The 20477-nt window shown below is 39.2% G+C and overlaps 1 protein-coding gene and 1 non-coding gene across 3 annotated transcripts in view; both read left to right on the forward strand.

Annotated features, from left to right (window-relative positions):
* The window catches only part of AFG1L (AFG1 like ATPase), a 221100-nt gene that overhangs the window by 86664 nt on the left and 113959 nt on the right, over positions 1-20477 (forward strand). The gene's annotated exons all lie outside the window — the stretch shown is intronic.
* LOC112623884 lies at positions 11833-11937 on the forward strand. The gene has a single exon (XR_003119243.1). It is a non-coding gene; the product is annotated as a U6 spliceosomal RNA (small nuclear RNA).

The following is a 20477-nucleotide window of genomic DNA, read 5'->3' on the forward strand; positions in this document are numbered from 1 at the left end:
TGGTTGCTCCAGTTGCCTGGCGAGCTGCCTGGACATGGACCAGAGAGGGTCTTGCTGCACTATGATCTATGCCCAGGAAGCATGGGGCAGCTTAGGCTGCTGAACCAGAAGAGAGGGTGCTCTGATTGCCTGGATATCTGTCTGGTTGTGAGGCAGAGGGGGACTCTCTGCACCAGACTCTCTGCAAAGGAAGAGTGGAGCAGGTCAAGCTGCCGATCCAAGTGAGTAATGCTCCAAATGCCTGGAGATATGCCTGGGCATGGAGCAGAGAGGGCCCCCATGCACCAAGAGCTCTACACAGGAGGGCTGGGGCAACTTAGGCTGCTGGACCAAGCATGCAGTGCTCTGAATGCCTGGAGATCTTCCTGGGCATGTAACAGAGAGGGTCCCCCTGCACCAGGATCTCTGTACAGGAAGGCTGGGGCAGCTTAGGCTGCTGAACCTGGCAAACAGGTATTCCAAATCCTGGAGATCTGCCTAGGTGTGGAGCAGAGAGAGCCTCACAGCATCACAGTCTATGTCCAGGAACGGTGGGGTGGCTCAGGCTACTGGTTCAGGCAAGTACATATTCCAAATGCCTGGATTTCTGCCTGGGGTTGGAAGAGAGAGGGCCCCGCTGCACCATGATCTCAGGGAGGCAGGGCGGGGCACCCAGTGATGGCACACGCAGATCAGTTGCAGGTTTCTGTGCTGGCCCTGGCTTCAAGTCTCACCACCCAGGAGAAACTGCAGCTGTAGCAGCTCTCTTCCATGCCAGACTTGTGACAGGGGAGAGCACAATTCCAGCACCTACTGCTGAAGCACTTTCCACAGTTCTGGATATGGAGGCCGCCTATCCAACTCTGGAGCAGGTGTTCCAATCCCTGGCCTGAGACTAAAATGCCCGTACAGCCATGCTGCAGGTCACCCAAGAATGGCCCAGATTAAAAATGGTGTCCTGCTCTCAGTCTCAGATCTGGGAAAATGCCTGCAGCTTTTCCCAGTGTCTTTCCTTCACAGTGTCTCCAATCCTCTCCTCAAGTTAACTACAGGGCTTGGGAGAAGCAAAATGCTCTCCCTTGGCCTGGGTTGCTTGGATTCCCAGTGGCAAGGTGAGTCACAGAGGGAGACTTCATCCTTTCTCATGTACTGGGGACTCATTCACCTTTGTCAGCTGGATGCTATCATGGGGGCTGTTTTCTGACATTCTCCTCCCTGGGTTCTGGGATGTCCTTTATGATTCCAGTAGATTTCCATTTTCCTCCTTGAATTAAAACTCACAGAGTTGATCTTTATGTACTATCTTGCTATTTCCAAGTGTTTGAGGCATGCTGAAAGCCGCTAATCCACCATCTTGGGAAAAAACCAACCGAAAACACTCATTTTATATTTCATGGGACAATCTGGTTAAGGCTCTTGAACCTGAAATAAAGAGGATCTTGGATCAGATCCATAGGAATAGGAAATTATTTGAAAAGTTTCAGATAAAATATACGCAGAGAGAGTTTGTGTTTAATTTCTTATTTTTATAAAGCTTCAAGTAAATTATTCATTTAGCAATTTTGTCATTTAGGTAAATATTTTAATGTCTACATACAAGTAAATACATTTTTACTTTTCTTTCTTTCTTTTTTTTTTAATCAGAAGAGACTTGGATTATGATTTTTACTTTTCAAAGATTCTAGTGTCGGGGCTGGGTGCGTTTGCACATGTCTGTCATCCTAGCTACTTGGGAGGCTGAGGCAGGAGAATCGCTTGAGTCCAGGAGTTTAAGGCTACATGAGCTACAATCATGTCTGTGAATAGCCACTGACTGTAGCCTGGATTAACATAGGAAGACTTTGTCTCTGGGGGAAAAAAAAAAAAATATATATATATACACACACACACACACACACACACATATATATACACACACACACACACCCCCATATATATATAGTGTCAAGTCATCAGAATAGCTAGAAACAAAAATCCATGATTTAAAATTTCACATACGTGACTCTCACATTTTAGGTACTGCAGTAAAATGTTGTTAATTTCATGACATTCCAATAGGGAAATATAATAAGACTGTTTTAAGTGGATGAAGACTCTGACAACAAATTAATAATAGATTTGTAGGTTCAATTAGTTAAAAATTTGAAATTAAATTAGTAGTTCAACTTGAGACATTTACTCAATCAAAAATAGAAATACATTTTTATGGGGAAATAGACTACATAAATTGAAATGACTCTGCTTCTTTGGCAGATTGACACAAGGTGCTAAAAAATGTCCCAGACTGACTGACCCTAGAACCATCAGAGCAGTGAACTTTGGAGTTTCTGGGTTTTATTCTTTTTTTTTTTGTGATGGAGCTTTGCTCTTGCTGTCTACGCTGGAGTGCAATGGCACAATCTCGGCTCACTGCAACCTCTGCCTTTGGGGTTTAAGCGATTCTCCTGCCTCAGCCTCCTGAGTACCTGGGATTACAGGCATGTGCCACCATGCCTGACTAATTTTATATTTTTAGTAGAGATGGGGTTTCCCCATGTTGGTCAGGCTGGTCTTGAACTCCCGACCTCAGGTGATCCACCCGCCTCGGCTTCCTAAAGTGCTGGGATTACAGGTGTGAGCCACCGCGCCCAGCTATTCACTGTTTATTATAATGAAAATGCATTAGATAGCATTCAAATGTTAAAAATAATACTATTTTTCTTAGATTATCAGGCAACACATTATGTGATTCCTACTCAGACCAGCATATTCATACTAAATAAAAGACTGAATATCACTAGAAAGTTGGCTAATAGTTATAGGTATGCACATACACACACATATTAATTTTAATTTATTATTTTAATGCTTCTAGGGGGAAAAATACAATGGTCATCACCTTAAAGGCTGACAAAGCATCTGGCAAAATTCAACATCCTTTCTTCATAGAATAACTTCATAAAATATAAGTAGATGAATAGTTTCTTAATATGAATACCAAATATATGTATCTTAGTTAAAAAGTCTGAATTATGCTTAGCAGGGAAACTATGGAGGCATTTCTGCCACAGTTATGAACACATCCAGGATGACACTGATTACTTTTTAAAATTGAACTAAAGTACAGACAGATTATGACAACAACTAGGTGGGAAGTGAAGGAAACTAGGTAAAAGCCACGTATCTTGATTGCAGAGTTGCACCAAAATTAGACCTTGTTCAAGATTATATACACTTGCTTAAGAAAATACCCTAATATGAGAATGACAAAAGATACTGCAGCAATAAATCTAATTCTTAAAAGGTGAAAGAAGCTGAGTGCCATGGCTTATGCCTGTAATTCCATCACTTTGGGAGGCAAGGCGGGCGGATCACTTGAGGCCAGGAGTTGGAGACCAGCTTGGCCCACATGATAAAACCCTGTCTCTACTAAAAATACAAAAAAAACTGTGGTGGACACCTGTAATTCCAGCTACTCAGGAAACTGAAGCATGAGAATTGTTTGAACCCAGGAGGCGGAGGTTGCAGTGAACCGAGATCAGGCCACTACACTCCAGCCTGGGCAACAGAGTGAGAGTCTGTCTCAGTAAATAAATAAATACATACATAAAATAAAATTAAAAAGGTGAAAGAATAACATCCTTTTACAGATGATCTACTAGAGCAAAGAGAAGTATGTTTTAGGAATTTTTTTTTTTATATTATTCAAAAATCAGGAAAACATAGACTCTTCAATACAGATGATCCAAGTTGAGAAAAGACAACAGATTGAGCTGAAAACTGATTTACTGAGATCAGCTGTGATAAAAGAAAGCAAAATGAGATAAAAGAGATTAAATTAATTAAAATTAAATAAATTAAAATTTGCAGTAGAAGTACTAAGCTGTAGACTTAAAATTGAAGAAAATAAAATCAGTGATGTAGGAAAACTAACATAAGAAGCTCTGCCAGAATACAGAAGTAGAATAATAGAATGATGAAGAAAGGAAATAAGTCCTTTGGTTATAAATGATAATTTTGTTCCCTTTGCAGGGAGGGTTTACAGTCTTGAAGGGCAGTGTCGTCAGTTGTAACACTGGTAATTGGGGACAGATACAGTCAAGTATTTTAGAATTTAAAATATGCCTTCTGCTTTTCAGATTACTTGAAAATCTTTTCTACAAGAGTAGAAAAGATGAAAGATCAAAGAAAAAATATTTCTTAGAGCAAAAGCTAGAAAACAGCAAAAAAGTATGAACAAAAAGTGTGAAACAAGATCAGGTATTTCACTGACAGGGAATATAAATGGGTTAAGTTCCCTATTAAAAACTAAAACCTCTTCAGTGTATGTAAGGTGATAGCCAAATGATCTTTCTGCAGGTAACAATGATAAATTCTGATAAAATACTCTACACAACTATGTGAAGGTCCTGGAGAGTAAAAAAAAAAAAAAAAAAAAAGAGGCTGGCAGATCCTTGAGGAAAGACAACACTTGGAAGAATGTCCAGGAGAGTTTCCTGTTTTTTAATACCAGCCTCAGGGCAGGGTGAAATCAGTGCTGCATTGATACCTGCTATTCTCATAGAAAATCTAGTCTTTCTGGCCTGAAAAACCAGATGATAGAGTTTGCAGTAAGAAACTGCTGCTGGAAATGAGAAATGGATCCCAGAGAGAACTAGATTGGTATAGCCCGAGGTTCTGTGTGTAACCCCTGCCCAAATCTCTGACTGACTTCTGAACCATGCATGTGCAGGGCAGACTAACAGCTTCCCAACTAGGGGTAGGTCCAGAACTGAGATTTGAGTTGCTGCCCAAGAGAAGAATTTGTAGTTTGAATCCAAGCAAGGTAATTTCCTACTAAAGCAAAAATGTCAACAGTCTTCAGTGAAGAAAATGAAATTCACAGTATAACATTTACAAGGTCCAGGATACAATCCAAAATTGAAAATGAGGAAAATGTGTCCCATTCTGAAGACAAAAAGCAGTTAACAGAGACTAACCCCAATGTGAACTGGATTAGGAGATAACTACTTTAAAGCAGCTGGGGAAGCAATTGCTAGGAAAGGGTGAGGTAAAGAAAATATGTTCAGAATGAGTGAAAAGATAAGAAATCTCAGCAGACAACTGAAATCATAAAAAATGTACATTCTAGAACTATAAAATATAATATATAAAAATTCACTTGATGGGCTTAATAGCAGAATGGAGATAACAGAGGAAAGGTTCAAATAACTTACAATTATCCAATGTAAAGAATAGAAAGAAAATGATTAGAAGAAAATAAACAGAGCCTTAGGAATGTGAGGAACTGTACAAGCTTATAACGTATTTCCAGTTAGAATCCCAGAAGACAAAGAGGGAGAGAATGAGGCAGAAACACTTTTGAAAAAACAATGACTGAAAAATTTCCAAATCTGGAACACATAAATTTATAGATTCCAGAAACTTAGTGAACTTAAAGCAGAATAAATTAGGTACCGTGTAGTAAAACTGCTAAAAACCTAAGGTAAAGAGCAAATCTAGAAAGCAACCAGAGAAAACATGACACATTAAATATGGAGGTGTTGGGAACAGGCCCCCAAAATCTGGCCATAAAGTGGCCCAAAACTGGCCATAAACAAAATCTCTGCAGCACTGTGGCACGTTCGTGGTGGCCATGACGCCCACACTGAAGGTCATGGGTGTACTGGAATGAGGGCAAGGAACACCTGGCCCACCCAGGGCGGAAAACCGCTTAAGGCGTTCTTAAACCACAAACAATAGCATGAGCGATCTGTGCCTTGAGGACCTGTTCCTGCTTCAAGTTACTAGCCAGACCCATCTCTTTATTTCAGCCCATCCCTTTATTTCCCTAAGGAATACTTTCAGTTAATCTATAATCTATAGAAACAATGCTTATCACTGTCTTGCTGTCAGTAAATATGTGGGTATATCTCTGTTCGAGGCTCTCAGCTCTGAAGGGTGTGAGACCCCTGATTTCCCACTCCACACACTATATTTCTGTGTGTGTGTGTTTAATTTCTCTAGCGCCGCTGGGTTAGGGTCTCCACAGCCAAGCTGGTCTCGGCATGGAGGAACAATGATTGGGAACTGATGACTTCCGTTAGAAACTTTGGAGGTCAGAGACAGTGGAACATCTTTAAATTGTTGAGAGGAAGAAACCATCAATTTAGTAATCTTATTCTAGAACTTCCTGTGAGAATGAAGACAATAGCTCACACCTGTAATCCCAGTGCTTTGGGAGGCTGAGGCAGGGGGATTGCTTGGGGCTAGGAGTTTAAGACCTGCCTAGCCCATCTAGAGCAACATAGTGAAACCCCATCTCTACAAGAAATTTTAAAAAAATTAGCTGGTGTGGTGGCACATGCCTGTAGTGGGAGCTTCTCAGGAGGCTGAGGTTGGGGGATCACTTGAGCCCACAAGTTTGAGGCTGCAGTGAGCTGTAATTGTGCCACAGCACTCTAGCCTGGGCAATAGAATGAGACTCTGTCTCTCAAATAACTAAGTAAATAAATAAAAGAATGAAGGCAAAATAAAGACATTCTAAAATTAAAAAGAAAAATACCTCTCCTGGGCACAGAGGCTCATGCCTGTAATCTCAGCACTTTGGGAGGCCGAGGCAGGTGGATCACCTGAGGTCAGGAGTTCGAGACCAGACTGGCCAACATGGTGAAACCCTGTCTCTACCAAAAATACAAAATTAGCTGGGTATCTTGGTGCATACCTGTAATCCCAGCTATTTGAGGGGCTGAGGCAGGAGAATCGCTTGAACCTGGGAGGCGGAGGTTGCAGTGAGCCAAGATTGTGCCATTGCACTCCAGCCTGGGCAAAAAGAGTGAAACTCTATCTCAAAAAAAAAAAAAAAAAAAAGAAAAAGAAAAGAAAAGTACCTAAGAGAACTTATCACCAACAAACCTGTACTACAAGAGATTCCAAAACTTGTTCTTCAGGTAGAAGGAAAATGATGGATGGGTACTTCAATGATGAAGAAGTGAAATACATCAGAAATGAAAATGGTGAATATTGGGGTAAATATAAGCACTAATTTTTTCTCTTAGTTTCTTTAAAATATAATTGATTGTTTTACATAAAATTATAGTGTTGTCTTATAGAGTTTATGGTGTATGTAGGTATGATACACGTGACACCAGTAGCAGAAAGGGGGATGTTTAGATGGTTCTATACGAATGCAGTATTTCTACATTTTTTTGAAGTGATATTATATTCTAAGTAGAGCATGAAAAGCTAAGGATGTATATTGTAATCACAGAACAGCAACTAAAATAAAGGCTGATAGATTAAATTAAAAAGGAATTTTAAAATGTATTCAAATAATCCAAAAAAAGGTAGGCAAAAAGTAAAAGAAGGGACAAAAAGAAAACAAATAATAAAATCATGGACCTAAATATTAAATGTTAATGAACTAAACATTCCAATTAAAAATTAGAGATTATCAGAACAAATTTTAAAAATACCAAGAGATATACTTTAAAAATACACAGATAGATTGAAAGCAATTGTATGCAAAAAGATATGGCATCCAAACAGTAATGATACAAAGGCTAACATGGATGTATTAGTGCCATATTAAATAAACTTCAGAAAAAGCTGGGCCTCTCTTTCACAGCAAAGATGGATTCTGAGGTAGACGGGGAGGTCAGCTTCCCAGGGTGGCTTCCCAAGGTGGTGGACGCAGTGGCCACACCATGGTCTCAGATGCTGAGGCAGGCCTGTGTGACTGCCAGTGGGTAGGCCATGGTGAGTGGAGAAAACAGGCACTTGTCCCCTCTGCATGCCCTGCACATACACCTGGGCTGTGGGCCCCACCAGCAGATGCTTGTGCAGAGCTCAGCCTTTCCCTCGTTGGTTTCTGGCAGCACTAGGCCTGTGTCCCTTATTCCTGGGCCACAGTGCTAAAGTTTGTCTTCTATGGATTAGGTTGTAGATAAATCAAGTATTGTATGGTGGCTTGTGGAAGACAATTTTGATTCTAAGATCATTTCAACAACCATTAGCTTCAGCTATAATCATTTCTGATATCAAAAAGAAGAAATATTTTCAACATTAAGGAATTGATTAAATGATTTTTAATTTTTTTTCTTTCTTGTATCAAGGGACAAGTCATACATAGATTAAAAAATTTTTGACAGCAAGCCCTATCTAATTTTATAGTTGACAAATGTGTGCTATTATCACAAAGGAGAAGTCAGAGAAAGATGCTACAGACTGCGCCAATTCATTCATACAATTTTTCTTTTTCTTTTTTTTTTTTGAGATGGAGTCTCGCTCTGTTCGCTCAGGCTGGAGTGCAGTGGCGCGATCTCGGCTCACTGCAACCTCCACCTCCCGGGTTCACGCCATTCTCCTGCCTCAGCCTCCCAAGGAGCTAGGACTACAGGCGCCTGCCACCACACCCGGCTAATTTTTTGTATTTTTAGTAGAGACAGGGTTTCACCATGTTAGACAGGATGGTCTCGATCTCCTGACCTCGTGATCTGCCTGCCTCGGCCTCCCAAAGTGCTGGGATTACAGGCGTGAGCCACCACCCCTGGCCACAATTTTTCTGTAGTTCAAAAACCACAATATCTCACATTGTCTAGCAGCTAAAAAAATTTTTTTTTTTATTTTAGTTTAAGAAAAGCAAAAGACCACAATGAACTTAAATGAACTCTTTAAAGAAATTAGTTAAATAATTCCATCCACTCACACTAACACCCCATCTGGTAGTAAGGCCTTTAGACTCCAAAGACAATCTAGAGGCAAAGTGGAAGCTATTGTTGGCTAAGCCTCAGTCATTCACACTTCATAATGAAATAGATAGTTTTAAAAGTTGACAGGAGGATTCTGGTCACTGCCATTAGTTTGTACATGGGTTTTGGGTCTTGTTCACACACAAAGGATTCCCAGAAACGTCTAAGTTTTGTTCTTTTGTTGAAGACTGTAGTCATGATATTTAAGTCCATTGAATTCTATTATATAAAGAATCTCTGGTGCGAAAAACTACATCATTGGTGTTTGACCTTACTGAAAATAAATATGTAAGTATATGGATGGTAGTGTTTTTGTATTCAAATTTTATGGAGCATTTTATAAAGAGAAAATTAGGGTCAGGTGCAGTGGCTTATGCCTATAATCTCAACACCTTGGGAGGCCAAGGTGGGAGGATTGCTTAAGATCAGGAGTTTGAGACTAGCCTGGGCAACATGGCAACATCTCTCAACACACACACACTTTAGCACTTTCATGGTTCTAAAAAAAAAAAAAAAAGACCTTCTGGAGCCTATCATTTCCTTAGATTCCCATTACTTGTTATAGGGCATTGTACTATTTAAAACCAGGGGCCAGGAACAGTGCCTCATGCCTGTAATTCCAGCACTTTGAGGGGCCAAGGTGGGTGGATCACTTCAGCCCAGGAGTTCAAGACCAGCCTGGGCAACATGGCAAAACCCTGTCTCTACAAACAACTAGCCCAGTGTGGTGGCGTGTACCTGTAATACCAGCTAGTAGGGAGGCTGAGGTGGGAGAATCATCTGAGCTCAGGAAGTCAAGGCTGCAATGAGCCATTGCACTCCAGCCTGGGTGACAGAGTGACACCCTGTCTCAAAAAAAAAAAAAAAAAAAAAAAAAAGTAGGATATCTAAAGTGGAGGGTTGACAATTATTATTTGAATACAAAATTGAATTTATAGGACTATGTATTTGTAGGACTGATGGAAAGAATTTCATCTTTCTGCCATCTCTAAAGCAGTTTCCATTGAAAATATTCACCAGGGATGCATGCAGTCAGTTAACATCAACAATAGATCACCCTGACTTTTCTTTTTGATGTTTTAGTTTGTGTGTCAACAAACGCATTACAAGTTGAGCATCCCTAATCTGAAAATCTGAAATCTGAAATGCTCCAAAATCTGAAACATTTTAAGGGCTGACATAACACCACAAGTGGAAAATTCCATACCTGACCTCATGTGACAGGTTGCAGTCAAAACGCTGTGATGGGCCTATTGAAGGACTAGAGCAGTGTGTATTCCTAACAAAGCAAGAAATCATGTCACTTTATAAAATCAAAGAGAGCCTTCGAAGACAAAAATTATTGTTAATTAGGCAGATGACTCTGGAGGAAACTTCTTTAAAAAGTTTTTTATTTCCATAGGTTTTTGTGGAACAGGTGGTATTTGGCTACGTGAGTAAGTTCTGTAATGGTGATTTGTGAGATTTTGGTGCACCCATCACCCAAGCAGTATACACTGAACCCAATTTGCAGTCTTTTTTCCCTCACCCCCTCCCACCCTTTCCCCCAGGTCCCCAAAGTTCATTGTATCATTCTTATGCCTTTGCATCCTCATAGCTTAACTCCTACTTATGAGTGAGAACATACAATGTTTGGTTTTCCATTCCTGAGTTACTTCACTTGGAGTAATAATCTTTAGTTCCATCCAGGTTGCTGCAAAAGTCATTTGTTCCTTTTTATGGCTGAGTAGTATTCTGTCGTATACTCACGCCACAATTTTTTTATCCATTTGTTGATTGATGGGCGTTTGGGTTGGGTTGGTTCCGTATTTTTGCAATTGTGAATTGTGCTGCTATAAACATGCGTGTGCAGGTATCTTTTTTGTATAATGATCTCTTTTCCTCTGGGTGGATACCCAAGAGTGGGATTGCTGGATCAAGTGGAATTTCTACTGTTAATTCTTTAAGGAATCTTCACACTGTTTTCCATAGTGGTTGTACTAGTTTACATTCCCACCAACTGTGTAGAAATGTTCCTTTTTCACTGTATCCACACCAACATCTATTATTCTTTGATTTTTTGATTATGGCCATTCTTGCGGGAGTAAGGTGCTATTGCATTGTGGTTTTGATTTGCATTTACCTGATCATTAGTGACGTTGAGCATTTTTTCATATGTTTGTTGGCCATTTGTGTATCTCCTTTTGAGAATTGTCTATTCATGTACTTAGTCCATTTTTTGATGGGATTATTTATTTATTTATTTATTTATTTATTTTTTTGAGACGGAGTCTCGCTCTGTCGCCCAGGCTGGAGTGCAGTGGCCGGATCTCAGCTCACTGCAAGCTCCGCCTCCCGGGTTCCCGCCATTCTCCTGCCTCAGCCTCCCGAGTAGCTGGGACTACAGGCGCCCGCCACCTCGCCCGGCTAGTTTTTTGTATTTTTTAGTAGAGACGGGGTTTCACCTTGTTAGCCAGGATGGTCTCGATCTCCTGACCTCGTGATCCGCCCGTCTCGGCCTCCCAAAGTGCTGGGATTACAGGCTTGAGCCACCGCGCCCGGCCTGGGATTATTTATTTTTTTCTTGCCAACTTGTTTGAGTTCCTTGTAGATTCTGGATATCAGTCCTTTGTCAGATGTGTAAATTGTGAAGATTTTCTCCCACTCTGTGGGTTGTCTGTTTATTCTGCTGACTGTTCCTTTTGCTGTACAGAAGCTCTTTAGTTAAGTTCCACCTATTTATCTTTGTTTTTATTGCATTTGCTTTTGGTTTCTTGGTCATGAAGTCTTTGTCTAAGCCAATGTCTACAAGGGTTTTTTTTTTATGTTATCTTCTGGAATTTTTTGGATGAAACATTTTAAAAAGCCATCCAACAGAATGCATTTCTAGAGGATGCACTTCTTGGTCCCTCAACTGCTTCTGATGTCTTTTCTCACCTAAAAAATAATAATAATAAAAATACAGTGTACAGGACAAGGCTCAACATTGTAGGTAGAGACTGAAAGCCTGCCATTGTTAATGTTGTTTGCAACCAGTAGAGGTGTTCTGATGATGCTACCATGCTGCTTACTTACCATGAACACATTATTTTTTCATTATATTAATGATGTCATATTTTTTCCTGTTGAGTACTTATATGTGAACAAGTATAAGAAAATGATTGCTGTGCTTGCTTTGGAAGCACATATATTAAAATTGAAATGATACAGAGAAGATTAGCATGGCCTCTGCACAAGGGTAAGTTTTATTTAAAAGATGTAAAATTTTTAAAAAAAGAAAATGATTGCTTATTGGTAGCATATAAAGACAGGAATGATGGTGATGCTTAACAACCACAGATTGTCCTCACGGGTGGCAGAGATAGTGATACCTTCGCTTTCTGATCGTTAAATGTACACAGTCTTTGTTTCATGCACAAAATTATTCAAAATGTTATATAAAATTACTTTTAGGTGATGTATGTAAGTGATATATGGAACATAAGTGAATTTTGTGTTTAGACTTGGGTCTTACTTATTATGATTTGTGTACAGTGCCTAGCAAATTGTGTGGCTTCTAGTAGGGGTTCTGTAAATCTTGGTTCCTCTTTTTATCCGTTGTCTTCAGCACTCGTTTCAGTGAAGACATAGTAGAATTCATCGATGTGTATTGAACTGAGTATCAATCTATAATATAGTATCACATGGGAACATTTAATGAGCTGTACTACCTACAGATTTAGTAAAATGTTGTTTGAACTTTAGTTCTTTTAAAAGAAGCTATTTCAGCAACAGCTGCTTAAATAGTCTATAGGTTCTCTTTTCTTTTAGTCTGTAATACAATAAGAATCTCCTAGAAGGATAAATCAAATTGGTTCCATGAAACCATAAAATTATTGTGTGGTAATTTATAGGAAACCTCCTTTAATGACATGCTTTAAAAGTTTTTCTTACTCTAAATCGATATGTATAAGTAAGCATTATTCAGCTTCTTGATTTGACACTTGGATTTTTAAGGAAAAGATCTTCATATCCATGTACATTTCCAAAATATTTATTTAGGTACTTGTAATTACTTTAAAAATCCTCTTTGCTTGTGTTTCATCTGTAGGTATTATAGCTATTCATTGTTGAGAATTTAGAGGTACTTACACCATTTTTTACAAAATGAATGTTCTGTAATTCTAGTATTCTGTTTGACATGACCAAGTGCTCATTTCACTCTGTTTAGAGAGATGATGAAGAAATCATAGTTAAGAACTCCTGAATTTTAAAATAGTATTTAGTAATGACAAATGTTGATATAAATGTATTATGAAATCTTTATGTCTAAGAAAAATAATATTAAACAGCTAATATTAAACATTTTGGTGGCTAAATAACATTTCAAGAGATGGATCTATTGCATTGATATTTAGCATGATATTTGAATTACAAAAAACTTTTCAATTTAATGAGTATGGTCCCTTTTCACTTGTGTTCTATAAAAACCTAAAGGTTTTTAAGCCAAATGATTTCTGTTTAGAATTCTGTTTAGAATACACTTCTCAGAGCATAAAGTTTTGGATTATATATCCTTGTACAGGCTGATTTTTAAAAAAGTTTGTCCTTTAAAAAATTAAGTCTCTAAGACTTAAAGGCATTGGTATTCTATTTTAACTTTGTTGATGAGTGGAAATCTTTTAATGAAGAATATTACAAGTGGGCCTTTACATTTCTCATTTTGATTAACGTATTAAAAGGTGCATGCTTGTTAAACTATATCTCAGAGCCTTATACATCCATAAAAAAGATGTTATTCTACAAAAAGGACCAAAGCGTTACCTTCACATAGATGAACTTTCATTCGTGTAATATGTTAGTTTTAATTCTATAACATTGTGCTCTTTAATAATCACTGATGATATGTATGGCTTATTTCTCAAAATTTTAAAGGGCTTATTGAAATATAGTTGATGTATTATAGGCTGCACATAGTTAAAGGATACAGTTTTTAAAATACTGACATATGTATACCTTCATGAGACCATTGCCACAACTAATAGAGTGAACATTTCTATCGCCCCCAAAAGTTTCCTCTTGCCCTTTTTTCTCTCTCTCTCTTCTTCCCTTCCCCTTCACTTCCCTTCCCTTCCTTTTTCTCTTCTCTCTCCCCTCTCCTCTCTCTCCTCTCTCTCCTCACTCTTCTCTTCTCTTCTCTTCTCTTCTCTTCTCTTCTCTTCTCTTCTCTTCTCTTCTCTTTTCTTCTCTTCTCTTCACTCTGTTGCCCAGACTGGAGTGCAATGGTGCAATCTTGGCTCAGTGCAACCTTTGCCTCCTGAGTTCAAGTGATTCTCCTGCCTCAGCCTCCCAAGTAGCTGGGATTACAGGCATGTGCTACCACACCCGGCTAATTTTGTCTTTTTATTAGAGAGAGGGTTTCACCATGTTGGTCAGGCTGGTCTTGAACTCCTGACCTCAGGTGATCCACCCGCCTCGGCCTCCCAAAGTGATGGAATTACAGGCATGAGCCACCATGCCCGGCCTTGCCATTTTTTTCATTTGTCACTACCAAACCTGCTGTCCCTCTCACAAGCAGCTACTGATTAGCTTTCTGTTGCTTTAGATTCGTTTGCGTTCTCTAGAGTTTTATATAAATGGAATCACATAGTATGTACTCATTTTTTTTGGTCTGGCTTCCTTTACTCTGCATACTTATTTTGAGATTCATCTATTTTGCTATGTGTATGAATAGACTACCCTTTTTATTGCTGAGTAGTATTTCATTGTACAGATGTGGCACAATTTGTTTATCCATTCTCCCAATGATGGATATTTAGATTTCTTCCAGTGTTTGGCTATCCCAAATAAAGCTGAAGTTTTTAGCTTATTTATGAATAAAGCTGCTATAAACATCGAGTATGTTTTTAAAAATTATCTGATTTTTCCATTTTTACCACTTCCCACAATCATGGCTATCAACTCTTAACATACACCAATGTTTTTATCCACCTTCCTCAGCAACTTGGCAATTAGGAAAGACTGAAAATATTTAACATTAAACCCATTTCCTACATTTTCATCCTTTTACTCATTAGAGGTATTTATTATACGGAAGAAAAAAATCTGATTTTGAATCTTGAAATCTAAATAGCCTGGCCAGCATTATTTTACCTTTTATGACATTCCTAAATAAAAATTTTAAATATAACCAAATTGAAACCTGTAGTCTTTAATTACCCAAAGAGCTTATGCAAATACTTTCCTTACTATAATGATGTTATGATGAATCTTTTCTAAAGAGAATAAATGTTTCCTAATGACCATATTTTATTTCCATAAGTATATGTGGCATTTGAAGTCTATCATAGTTACCAAGTTTTCTCTAAACAAGGAAATATGGAAAAGATCCCATAATGCCGTACTTTTTTAAAAAATTGAGACAGATAATCTAATTTGTGTTTTTTATTATTTAAAAATTTTTTACTATTCCTTTTTTTTTTTTTTTGAGACAGTGTCTCACTCTGCACCCAGGCTGGAGTGCAGTGGCACTATCGTGACTCACTGTAGTCTTAACCTCCCCGGGTTCAGGTGAGCCTCCCACTTCATCGTCCCGAGTAGCTGAAACTACAGGCATGTGCCACCACTCCAGGCTCATTTTTCTATTTTTTTGTACAGACAGAGTTTCACCATGTTGCCCAGGCTGGTCTCAAACTCCTGGACTCAATCCACCCACCTTGGCCTCCTAAAGTGCTGGAATTTACAAATGTGAGCCAGTGTGCTGGGTATACTACTGTATCTATTTTCCTAAAATTTTAAAAATCTCGTAACTTTATAGAATGACCTTGAGGGAGGGAGGGAGGTAGAGGGGGAGGGAGGGAAGGAGAGAAAGAGAGAGAGAGAGAGAAAGAGAGAGAGGAGTCTCGCTCTGTCACCCAGGCTGGGGTGCAGTGGCGCTGTCCAGCTCACTGCAACCTTGACATACAGGGTTCAAGCAATCCTCCTACCTCACCCTTCCAAGTAGCTGGTACCACAGGTGTGTGCCACCACACTGGGCTAGGTGTCTGCTTTTGTTTGTTTGTTTTTTGTAGAGATGTGGTTTCCCTATGTTTCCCAGGCTGATCTTGAACTTCTGGGCTCGAATGATCCTCCCGACTTAGCCTCTCAAAGTGCTGAGATTACAGGCATGAGCCACCATGCCCAGCCTGTGGAATGACTTTTAAAAGGAATGTTTATATGAAATAAAATTTTACCCTCTTGAGAAGATTTTCTAAGAACTCTCCATTTTTTAAAGAAAAATATGCAGAACTTAAAACTTGTCCCTTTTCATTTGTTTGTTCTTGACAATACATATGTTTACATATATGTGTGTGTAAATATACATACACTGTGACAGTTATGTATATTAAAAAACATCTTCCTACTGCAATAAATACTACCCGTTTATGATATAATTGCATATTTACAGCTTATTAAGAGTTTTTAAGAAATAGTTAAAAAATTTCTGTGGGTACATAGTGGGTGTATATCTTTTTGTTTTGTTTTGTTTTGTTTTTTTCTTGAGGCAGAGCCTCACTCTTTTGCCCAGGCTGGAGTGCAGTGGTGCAATCTTGGCTCACTGCAACCTCCATCTCCTGGGTTCAAGCTGTTCTCCTGCCTCAGCCTCCCAAGTAACTAGGATTACGGGTACTCGCCACCACACCCGGCTAATTTTTGTATTTTTAGTTGAGATGGGGTTTCACCATGTTGGCCAGGCTGGTCTTGAACTTCTGACCTCAAGTGATCCACCTGCCTCAGCCTCCCAAAGTGCTGGGATTATAGGCTTGAGCCACTGCACCCAGCCCATAGTAGGTGTATGCCTTTATGAGGTATGTGAGATATTTTGGTACAGGTATGAGATTATTTGGTAATAGTCACATCATGGAAAATTGGATATACCATCCTCTCAAGCATGTATCCTTTGTATTACAAGCAATCCATTATACTCTATTAGTTACTTTAAATGTACAATTATTTTATTATTAAACTATAATAATTCTGTTGTGCTATCAAATACTAGGCCTTTTTCATTCATTCTTTTTTGTTTTTGTTTTTGTTTGTTTGTTTTTTGAGATGAAGTCTTGCTCTGTTGCGCAGGCTGGAGGGCAGTGGCATGGTCTCAGCTCACTGCAACCTCCGCCTCCCAGGTTCAAGCAATTCTCCTGCCTCAGCCTCTCCCGAGTAGCTGGGATTATAGGTGCACACCACCATGCCTGGCTAATTTTTTTTGCAATCTCCGCCTTCTGAGTTCAAGCAATTCTCCTGCCTCCGTCTCCCAAGTAGCTGGGATAACAGGCGTGTGCCACCACACCTGGCTGATTTTTGTATTTTTAGTAGAGACAGGGTTTCACTATGTTGGCCAGGCTGGTCTCGAACTCCTGACCTCAGGTGATCCACCTGCCTTGGCCTCCCAAAGTGCTGGGATTACAGGCGTGAGCCACCATGCCTGGCCCTGGCTGATTTTTGTATTTTTAGTAGAGGGATTTCACCATGTTGGCCAGGCTGGTCTCAAACTCTTGACCTCAAGTGATCCGCCGACCTCGGCCTCAAAATGCTGGGATTACGGGCATGAGCCATGATGCCCTGCCTTTTTTATTCTTTCTATTTTATTTTTTTCGTACCATCCCCACCTTCCCCCATCCCCCACTACCCTTCCCAGCCTCTGGTTACCATTCTTCTATTCTCTGTGAGTTTAATTATTTTGACTTTCAGATCCTACAAATAAGTGAGACTATGTGATGCTTGTCTTTCTGTGCCTGGCTCATTTCACTTAACCCTCCTGGCTCATTTCACTTAACCCAATGACCTCCAGTTCCATCTATGTTGTTTCAAGTTCCATTTTTTTTAATGGCAGAATAGTACTCCATTGTGTATAAATAACACATTTTCTTTATCCATTCATCTGTTGATGGACACTTAGGTTGCTTCAAAATCTTGGTTATTGCGAACAGTGCTGCAACCAACATGAGAGTGCTGATATATCTTCGATGTACTGATTTTCTTTCTTTTGGATATATACCCAGCAGTGAGATTGCTGGATCATGTAGTAGCTCTTTGTTTAGTGTTTTGAGGAACCTCCAAACTGATCTCCATAGTGGTTGTGCTCATTTACATTCCCACCAATAGAGTATTGAGGGTTCCCTTTTCTCTGCATCCTCAGCAGTGTTTGTTATTCCCTCTCTGGATAAAAGCCATTTTAACTGGGGTGAGATGATACTTCATTGTAGTTTTGATTTGCATTTCTCTGATGATCAATGATGTGGAGCACTTTTTCATATGCCTGTTTGCCATTGTCTTCTTTGAAGAAATGTTTATTCAAATCTTTTCCCATCTTTTAATCGGATTTATTAGACTTTTTCCCTGTGGAGTTGTTTGAGCTTCTTATATATTCTGATTATTAATCCCTTGTTAGATGAGTAGTTTGCAAATATTTTCTCCCATTCTGTGGGTTGTCTCTTCACTTTGCCAGCTGTTTCCTTTGCTGCACAGAAGCTTGTTAACTTGATGTCATCCCATTTGTTCATTTTTGCTTTGGTTGTCTGTGCTTGTGAAGTATGACTCAAGAAATTTTTGCTCAGACCAATGTCCTGGAGAGTTTCCCCAATGATTTCTTACAGTACTTTCATAATTTGAGGTCTTAGATTTAAGTCTTTATTTTTATTTTATTTTTCTATAAGGTGAGATAGGGGTCTAGTCTTATTCTTTTGCATATGGATATCCAGTTTTTCTAGCACCATTTAATGAAGAGATGGTCTTTTCCCCAATGTATGTTCTTGGCACCTTTGTCAAAAATGTGTTCACTGTAGGTATGTGGATTTGTTTCTGGGTTCTCTGTTTTGTTCCATTGGTCTATGTGTTTTTGTGCCAGTACCATGCTGTTTTTGTCTGTAGCTTTGTGTGAAGTCAGGTATTGTGATTTCTCTAGTCTTGTTATTTTTACTCAGGAGAGCTTTGGCTATTTTGGATCTTTTCTGACTCCATGTAAGTTTTAGGATTGCTTTTTCTATTTCTGTGAAGAATGGCATTGTGATTTTTGTGGGGATTGCATTGAATCTGTAGATTGCTTTGGATAGTATGAGCATTTTAACAATATTGATTCTTCCAATCCATGAATATGGAATAGCTTTTCATTTTTGTGTTTGTGCCCTCTTTAGTTTCTTTCACCAATGTTTTGTAGTTTCTGTTGTAAAGGTCTTTCCTTTTTTTTTTTTTTTTTTCTGAGATGGAGTCTTGCTCTGTTGCCAGGCTGGAGTGCAGTGGCACGATCTCAACTCACTGCAACCTCTGCCTCCCGGGTTCAAGTGATTTCCCTGCCTCAGCCTCCCGAGTAGCTGGTACTACAGGTGCATGCCACCACACCCCACTAATTTTTGTATTTGTTGTAGAGATGGGGTTTCACCATGTTGGCCAGGATGGTCTCGATTTCTTGACCTCATCATCCTCCTGCCTTGGCTTCCCAAAGTGCTGGGATTACAGGCGTGCGCCACTATGCCCGGCCATCTTTCACTTCTTTGGTTCATTCCTAGGTATTTGATTTTATTTGTGGCTGTTGTAAATGGGATTACTTTTTAAATTTGTTTTTTATATTGTTTACTGCTGGCATATAGAAATGCTACTGATTTTTGTTATGTTGATTTTGTGTCCTGCAACTTTGCTGAATTTGTTTATCAGTTCTAATAGTTTTCCTTTTTTTTTTTTTTTTTTTTTTTAAATTGGGCATGGTGTCATTTGCCTATAGTCCCAGCTACTGGGGAGGCTGGGGTGGGGTGTGGAAGTATCTTTCTCTTTTTTTTTTTTTTTTTGAGATAAGGTCTCGCTCTGTTGCCCAGGCTGGAGTGCAGTGGCAAGATCTTGGCCCACTGCAGCCTCTGCCTCCCAGGCTCAAGTGATCCTTCTGCCTCAACTTCCTGAGTAGCTAGGGCTACAGGCACATGCCACCACGCCTGGCTAATTTTTGTATTTTTTGTAGAGATGGGATTTTGCCATGTTGCTGAGGCTGGTCCTGAACTCCTGGACTCAAGGGATCCACGTGGCTCAGCCTCCCAAAGTGCTAGGATTACATGTGTGAGCCACTATGCCCAGCCCTCTTGTGGAATCTTTAGGTTTTTCCAAATATAAGCTCGTATCACCTGCAAACAAGGATAATTTGACTGTTTCCTTTTCCTTTCCAATTTGGAAGCCCTTTATTTCTTTCTCATCTGATTGCTTTAGCTCAGACATCTAGTACTATGTTGAATAACAATGGTGAAAGTGGGCATAGTTTGTCATGCTCCAGATCTAAGAGGAAAGGCTTTCTGTTTTCCCCCATTTTGTATGATACTAGTTGTGGGTCTGTCATATATAGTTTTTATTATGTTGAGGTCTGCTATTTCTATACCTAGTTTTTTGAGGGTTTTTATTATGAAGGGATATTGAACTTTATCAGATAATTTTTTGGCATCAATTGAAATTATCATATGGTTTTTGTCCTTCAAAGAATGGAGTTTTAATTTTTAGGCAATTTCATTTAAAGTGACTTTTTTAAACCTTGATATCAAATATATAATATATGTTTGCATTATATATATAATGCAAATACATGAGCAGTTCTGTCTATTGATGTATTTTCTAAAAAGGCTAATCTTATTACACAGTGTTTAATTCTTTTTTTCTTTTTTTTTTTTGAGATAGTCTCGCTCTGTCATCCAGGCTGAAGTGCAGTGGTGTGATCTTGGCTAACTGTAACTTCCACCTCCCTGGTTCAAGCGATTCTCCTGCCTCACGCCCTGAGTAGTTGGGCTTACAGGTGCCCATTAGCATGCCTGGGTAATTTTT

Source organism: Theropithecus gelada, chromosome 4 (assembly GCF_003255815.1).
Source record: "Theropithecus gelada isolate Dixy chromosome 4, Tgel_1.0, whole genome shotgun sequence".
Lineage (NCBI taxonomy): Eukaryota > Metazoa > Chordata > Mammalia > Primates > Cercopithecidae > Theropithecus > Theropithecus gelada.